The sequence below is a fragment of the Fulmarus glacialis genome, unplaced genomic scaffold, assembly GCF_000690835.1.
Source record: "Fulmarus glacialis isolate BGI_N327 unplaced genomic scaffold, ASM69083v1 scaffold545, whole genome shotgun sequence".
NCBI classification, from domain to species: Eukaryota; Metazoa; Chordata; class Aves; order Procellariiformes; family Procellariidae; genus Fulmarus; species Fulmarus glacialis.
The window spans coordinates 53,771-60,617 of record NW_009210912.1 but is presented as its reverse complement, the minus strand read 5'-3'; positions in this window follow the sequence as shown (position 1 = coordinate 60,617).

Here is a 6,847-nt window from a genome sequence, read left to right as displayed (position 1 = left end):
AACCTCAGCCACCCTAAACAGTGGCCTTCCCCAGCCCCACTTCAAACTCAGGTATTTGGGAGTAGTTGATTTCTTAAAGTAAACTCAGAAGAATGTTTTTTCTTGACTTCAACATTTTAATTACCTCTCCTCCTAGTTGCCTGTTGCTGGGAGACTGGCATGCTGTTATGATTGTCACAGTGAAAAATGTTTGTGATTTATGCTTGTTATCTTTCCAAGCGATGCAAACAAGTTAACATGCAGTAGAGGAAATAGGTGGCTAGCAGGCAGTTTTGTTCTTCTTGTGTGTCTTCAAATTTTAATATTACTTCATTTGCAAATTTTATACAAGAACAATTTGAATTTTGTATACATTTGGTTACATTTCGATTTTGTACACAATTATGAACGCATATTAGTGAAAATAAAAAAGATTGTTTGATTTGTTTCTATTCAAGTTATGCCAGATAAATTGGTAGAGCCTATTATGTTGGCACTTTTCTGTTTAGTTCTCTGTTTCACCTGTTCAGCTGGAACACCTGTGGACTTTTGAAAGACAAAATGTTACCTTGGAACTAATCTTCAGAAAGAATAAGTTACTAAAGTTAAGTATGTTGATAGTTGGAATCATGACTGGCTACAGATACTTGGAATCACGACCCAGAGCAGATGGGTGTTACATAGGCTGGAAGGCTGCAATGCCCAAAGGGCCAGTCCCCAACAAATAAGGTGTTGATTTAAAGAGTGAGTGCTGTCCAGCACTCATCATGTTAGAAAACAGTGTCCACTTCTTCCAGAAATTGTGCATTGCACTAGCTTCCTACCAGTGGAGCTTTTTGAAACAAATCAAGGTATTTTATTTTATCTCGAGGACTTCTGGGGTTATTCTGTGGCATGCACTTAATATGTAAGTTATAATTGGTCAGAAAGTTTCTGCTGAAAGGGAAACTGTATTTGTGTGCAACAGAGTTTATGAAAATTGCCAGTTTTCCTCTAAAATGATAGTTTTATGGTGGAAAACTTAATGGCTAAAAAATGGAAATATTTTTGTTTAGGAGGGAATGTTGCTACAATGTATTGCGGTTGTCTTCTGTCTACGTTCTTCATATTCAACACATTTTCATGGTTCTTACGGCCAAGAGCTCTCATCATCCATTACTTCTCCTCTGTGGTACCTGTAATTTGAGTTTTATGAACTGTGTCCTCTTTTTAAATCTTTTATTTTTGTTTTTCTAGGCTTGCCTGGGATTCCAGGCTATCCGACAGCTCTGTCAGAGTTTTTGTGCAGGCCTGAATTTGAGGCCTGCAAGTCATAAATATAACAGCATATGTACCAATTTTGCTTATAGTATTGCATTATAAGTCTGGTGCATCTGGGTAGGTCTGAGTTCGTTTGATTTCTGCCAGGGAGACAATAGAAGTGGTAAAGGAGGGAGACATTTTTGTTGCATCGGGGTACAAACCCAATTTATGGATGAGGATGGAAGCCCCTGGTGTCCCACACATCATCACGACATTATTTCCCATCTGAACAAATTTTAGCTTTTGCCTGAAATGTTCTAACTGAATTTACTTTTGCACAGAAGTATTTAAGGGAAATGTAGACAAAATACCTTTTTTGAGTAATGCTAGTGCAAAGCTTCTGAAGGATGCTCTTCTGTAGTCTTCAGGGCAGATACAAAATTCTTTGTGCCTGCTTTCTGCTATTGTTGTTTATCTAGTTCAAGAGGGTTTTTTGTTTTGTTATTCTGAATGTTTCAGACCAACCTTCAAACATGTTTCCTGTTGTCTTTTCCAGCAAGCTGAATGTGGAAAAAAGGTTCAAAAGTGCACCCTTTATTAATAATTACAAATGCGTGCTGTACAGTGAATATGTATTGTTTTCTGTCAAGGAAATCTTAGAAGCCTTGAATTGGAGAGACCAAGTAGATAAACAAGGAGGAAGGCAGTTGCCAATAGGAGATATATCTAAGGAATAAACAGCTTTCGGAGCTTGTTGACTTAAGGTCAAGATTTACAAAACCAGCACATTAATAATGGACCCAGTCAATAAGTGTTGAGTTGAATGTCTTCAGATCCTGATCCCAAGTTGGGTATACTGGCTGGGTGAATCTCGCTGCTGGGGGTTCACAGCTCTAAACCACCTGTAGAAGTAAATAAGCTGGATCTTCCTCACTGACCACTGCCAGCTGGGAAAAGGCCTTCCTTCAACCCAGTTCCTTTACCTCTTCCCGTCAATAAAGTGTTCCCCCAGAAAGCCCGCAAAGAGAAGACTTGATTCCAGTCTGTTGCTTCTCAAAAGGCTTCATGTCTTGCCAGATAATAAGCCTGTTGCCTGTCTGTGAAGGCGTTCGGTGGTCCTGCAGCGTCTTGTTAGGGTGGAGGACTGAGAACTGCACAAGATTCACCTGGAGACTGGCGGTCCTTTGGGAAGGCGAGCAAGGCCTGATAGTGTTTTCAGCTTACACACCTTTTGTTGGATCAATTTATTCCATTCATGGGGCTGGAATAAAAGTCTAAGAGCAAAAGCACTCATTTGCTGGTACGAGCTTGCTCTTCGCAGGGGGAGTTTGATGGTACAGTCGTGGCAGCAAATCCTCCTTAGTGCAGACAGTTCTTCAGTGGATGGGAAAAGGACGACTGAAGCTTCTCACTCCCTACTTTCTTCAGAGGTCTTGATAAAGTCCTCTGGTAAGCGTGCATCAGCTTTGTAAATGTGACTGATTCACATTTATACCAGCTTACCTTTCCTGAGGTAACTAAAGCAGTGACCTGTGCAGGTTTTGAGTGGACCTCAAAGCTTTTCCTTTAAACTGTGTTTATGTCTGATACACACACATACTCTGTCTGTGGTTGTGTATGTATATACGTGTGTGTGTGTGTATATATATATATACATATAAAAAAAATAGCTTTTTGTTTAAGGTGACTTTGTTTAATACTGTCATATGCTGGGGTGTCTACAAAGCACCTACTTCAAGACTTGGAGTAGGAATGGCTGACACGATCCAGAAAGCCTGTACTTCTGGATTTTTCCCTTTCTAGGTCCCTTTCTGGTTGCTGGGTTGGTGTGACACACACAATGTACAGGCATCTGCGGATGCACCCTGGAGAGCTGGATGCCCAGCTCTCGCTCCGAGGTCTCTTGTGGAGCTGGGGAAAACCTGCTGAGGCTTGGTGCCCCGCAGCTGGAGTGGGTCCGTGAGTTCCCTGAACAATGCTCTCGTGAGGAGCACGCTCTTTGTGTTTCCAGTGGGAAGCTGGCTCCAGCCTGTTTATGTATTTTAGCTTACACAACATGTGGCTAAAAACAGATAACCCAGGCAAACAGCATCCTAATTGCTGTGCTGTAGCTATTTTGTTTGGTCTCCTTTTGGCCCCATAAATCTCACATTCTTGACAATAGTCCCACTCCAACAGGAAACGTGCTGACTCGGAGGCTCTCCTGGGAGATGGGCAATAGCATAACCTCGGGCTGGGGAAGGGCTGGGGCATGGCTGTTGACTTCCTAGAGATGGATACTAACTAGAAGACTACTGTTAACAATATGGGAACTGCCACCTCCTTCTCTAGCAGCCCTGTTATCTGGAATAACTGAGCAGCCAGGGGCTCACCTTCAGGAGATAATGCTGAGCTCAGAGCCTCAGTGGAAGTGCTGGTGTATGGGCAGTGTCTGGGCACAAGTACTTCACCTTAAGTAAAGTTGTTTCCCTTCAAAATGACTTTTTAACTACTCAAGATGGTGTGGATTTATTACATGATAAAACTGATGGTACTTGTTAAATCAAGGTGCATAATGCTGGGGCTATTTCTTAATCTGACTGTCACTGAATTTTGTATTATAAACAAGCTTGCAAAATTCTGTTCCCAGTTAGAGTGGTTTTCTTTAAGATACGCTATGTCAGTAATTCCACTTTGCCATGTCACTGAGTCACTGCTGTGCAACCACATCACATTAACAGGAAGCACAGAAGTTTCAGTTCACCTGATCTGACTATTCGCAAGACATAGTTGGATATATGTAGGTCACTATATAAAGTGGCAGAGTCCCATAATACAAGCGTGATTTTACACTCTGAATTAAAAGAACTAGCCATCTGGTGGAAGGGTTAATAGCGGTGCCTTTGGTGGCATGAAGCTGCGTGCACTGAGATGGTCTGAGTTATCTTTTCTCCCATCTGTGTGAGCTAAGTGATGGCTCCTATCACAAGTCTTATTAAAACTTCTTTATGCTTTACTGATGCCGGCAGAAGTTGTCTGCAGAGGCAGGACCACTGGACTAACATCTATTGCACTTCCATTGACACTGGGTTTTTTTTGTCTGTTTGTTTTCATATTAATCACTGAATCTTCCTGGCATTGCAATAAAAGTTATGACATCATGGTCCTGGAGTAGCAGTGGTAACGTCAGTAGTATCTGTATAATGTCTCTGGGTGGCTTTCTATTGGAGCACCACATCAATATTTCTGAGGAGAGAATATAGTTATTTAAACCAAGGTGTTTTTTTTGTCCTGGAATGTAATTTAAAATTGAGACCACAGTGAACTATTAGTTCCCTTCCACTTAGATTTTTTATGATAAGAAATACCAATTCTATGAAGTTTATTATATAGCATCTTGCACTTAGGAGACCCAGAAATTATGTAACAGAACCAAGTGAAGGTCAGAAACAAAGATGTTTGATGAAAAATCAGATATATAAGCAAAAGTGTTATTTTCAGAGGAAATGTGTTACTCACTGTGTAACAAAAGTGTTACTGTCGGGGGAGGTAGGTGAATCGCACATCCTCTGCAAAAAGTCTGAGTCAGCAGTGTCTGTACTGAGATCTGACACAAGAGTCTCTTCCAAAGTCACGTAACACTCCCAGGCTAAGCAATTTCAATAATACTACTACTTCTCCTTCCAAAAGATTCACAGTGCCTTACACACCTATCATAAAACCAGCAAAAATATAACTGTCAAATGGTATATGTCCTCTCCCAATATCTGTGTTGATATAATTTCATCCACAGAAGATTAATCCCTTCTGCCATTCCTAATGATCACGCCCAGAAGACACTTGCCTCTGTACTAGGATGTTTCCATCACAAATGGCTGAATTACAGAAAAGCTTGTTTCCAAGTTTTATGAAGAATCAACTTCCATTACTGATGTTTTCATTGCTGGGCAGAGAGCCGACTAAAATAAGGCTCCGCTGGAGCTTGAGCTGAAACATGTTTTAAGTCTGCTTTAATCTTTTCAAGCTTGAAAGTCTAGGCAAAAGCAGAGAAGAACTGAGATAAACCACAATGAACTAGCTCACAAATGAGCTGGAGCAAAGTGAAGGGAATGAGCGTGACCTGAAAGTTGAGGATGTCTCCAGATAGATTGCCTGTTCAGTTTTAGGCACTACGTGACTTGTGGTCCATTCGTATAGATGTTTGAGGAGAATTTCATTGCCACGTGAAAAACCCAAGAGGACGATACACAGGCTCACTCTTCCACATGCCTACTCTAATAACGTTTCTAGCCCAGTATCCAATCCTGAAGATGTTTCTAATAATGCAATATAATCCTAGCTGACTGAAAATGTATTAAAGCTCAAGAAAATTCCTGCATGCCAGCGTGCTGGTGATGGCACACAACAGACGAACATCAAAGTACAGTATTGGTTATTCACCTGTGGCCTCATTCGAAGTAAGACGGAAGTGTCTGTGGCTTTTGAGGCAGATGTGATGTAGAGTTCCAGTCCTCCTCAAAAAATCCTCTGTCTTCAATATGGGTCAAGAAGTCATTGTCGAGAATATTCAACCGCTATGGTTTCTTAATGAATTAGGGAAACTCCATGTAATTACACTTTAAAAGTTTATCGGTGAGGTCAGTGATAGGATAGACGTTTAAGTCTTGGGACAGCACTGGGGAGAAAATATGATTTGTGAACAATTTCAAGATTTTTAAAAATTGGTTATACATAAAAAACAATGCAGGGGGTACTTTATAGAAGTTCAGAGCTCTTTGGTAGTTTTTAATTCAAATAGAAGCATAGCAGGTGTGTTTTCTTGTAAGAATTTTGCATTTTAAAGTGCTACTAGCTTCAAGCATTAAAAATAACATTAAACCTTTAAACCTACAAAAAGTCATAAAATTAAAAAGGAAAATTACTTTTCCCCCTCCTCACTCTTCTCTCCACCCACCCCCAACCCCCCCGAGCTTGGAGAGGTCTTTTGGGGGGGGTTGGTTTTGTTTATTTATTTGGTTTTTAAATTTTTTTTTTTCTCCCAAGAGAACATTGTTTTATAAACAATGTTTATTGAGACTACCATGTATCATCAGACATCAGTAGTTCAGGCTCAAAGAGAAATTACTAAATTACCAGTTCCCATACCACTTGCTAGAATATTTGACGATGTAGCAAAGAATTAATGAGAAAGGCTGCTCTTTTAAGACACATTCTTCAGACGCGTTTTTTCCACTTTATTCTTTCTCCCCAAAGTAAGACCCACCAGTGATGGCTTCATTCAGGCTACCACATTTTAAATTAAATGCAGCTTTCCTTCCACTGATCTCTTCTGCCAACTCTACAGTTCAGAGCAGCCTGTTTGGAGAGGGGTATCTAGGTAAGCAATTTCTTCAAGGTTCACCTTCAGTCCTGGCTCAAGCCCTTATTTTTCAGCAGTTTATTGTACTTCCTCCTCAAACAAGAAGAAAGAAAATTCTTCCTCAACTGCAGCAGAAAAGCCTTCCTCCCTTTCTGGACTTCAGCTGAGGACTGGAGTAAAATCCAGTGGCAGGACTATGCAGGTTTTTAGCCCCATCTTTCCATAGGGTGTAATGCCGGATGCGTATCTCCCATCCAGGGTGTGGTGAGCTAGTCGGAAGAGGTGATA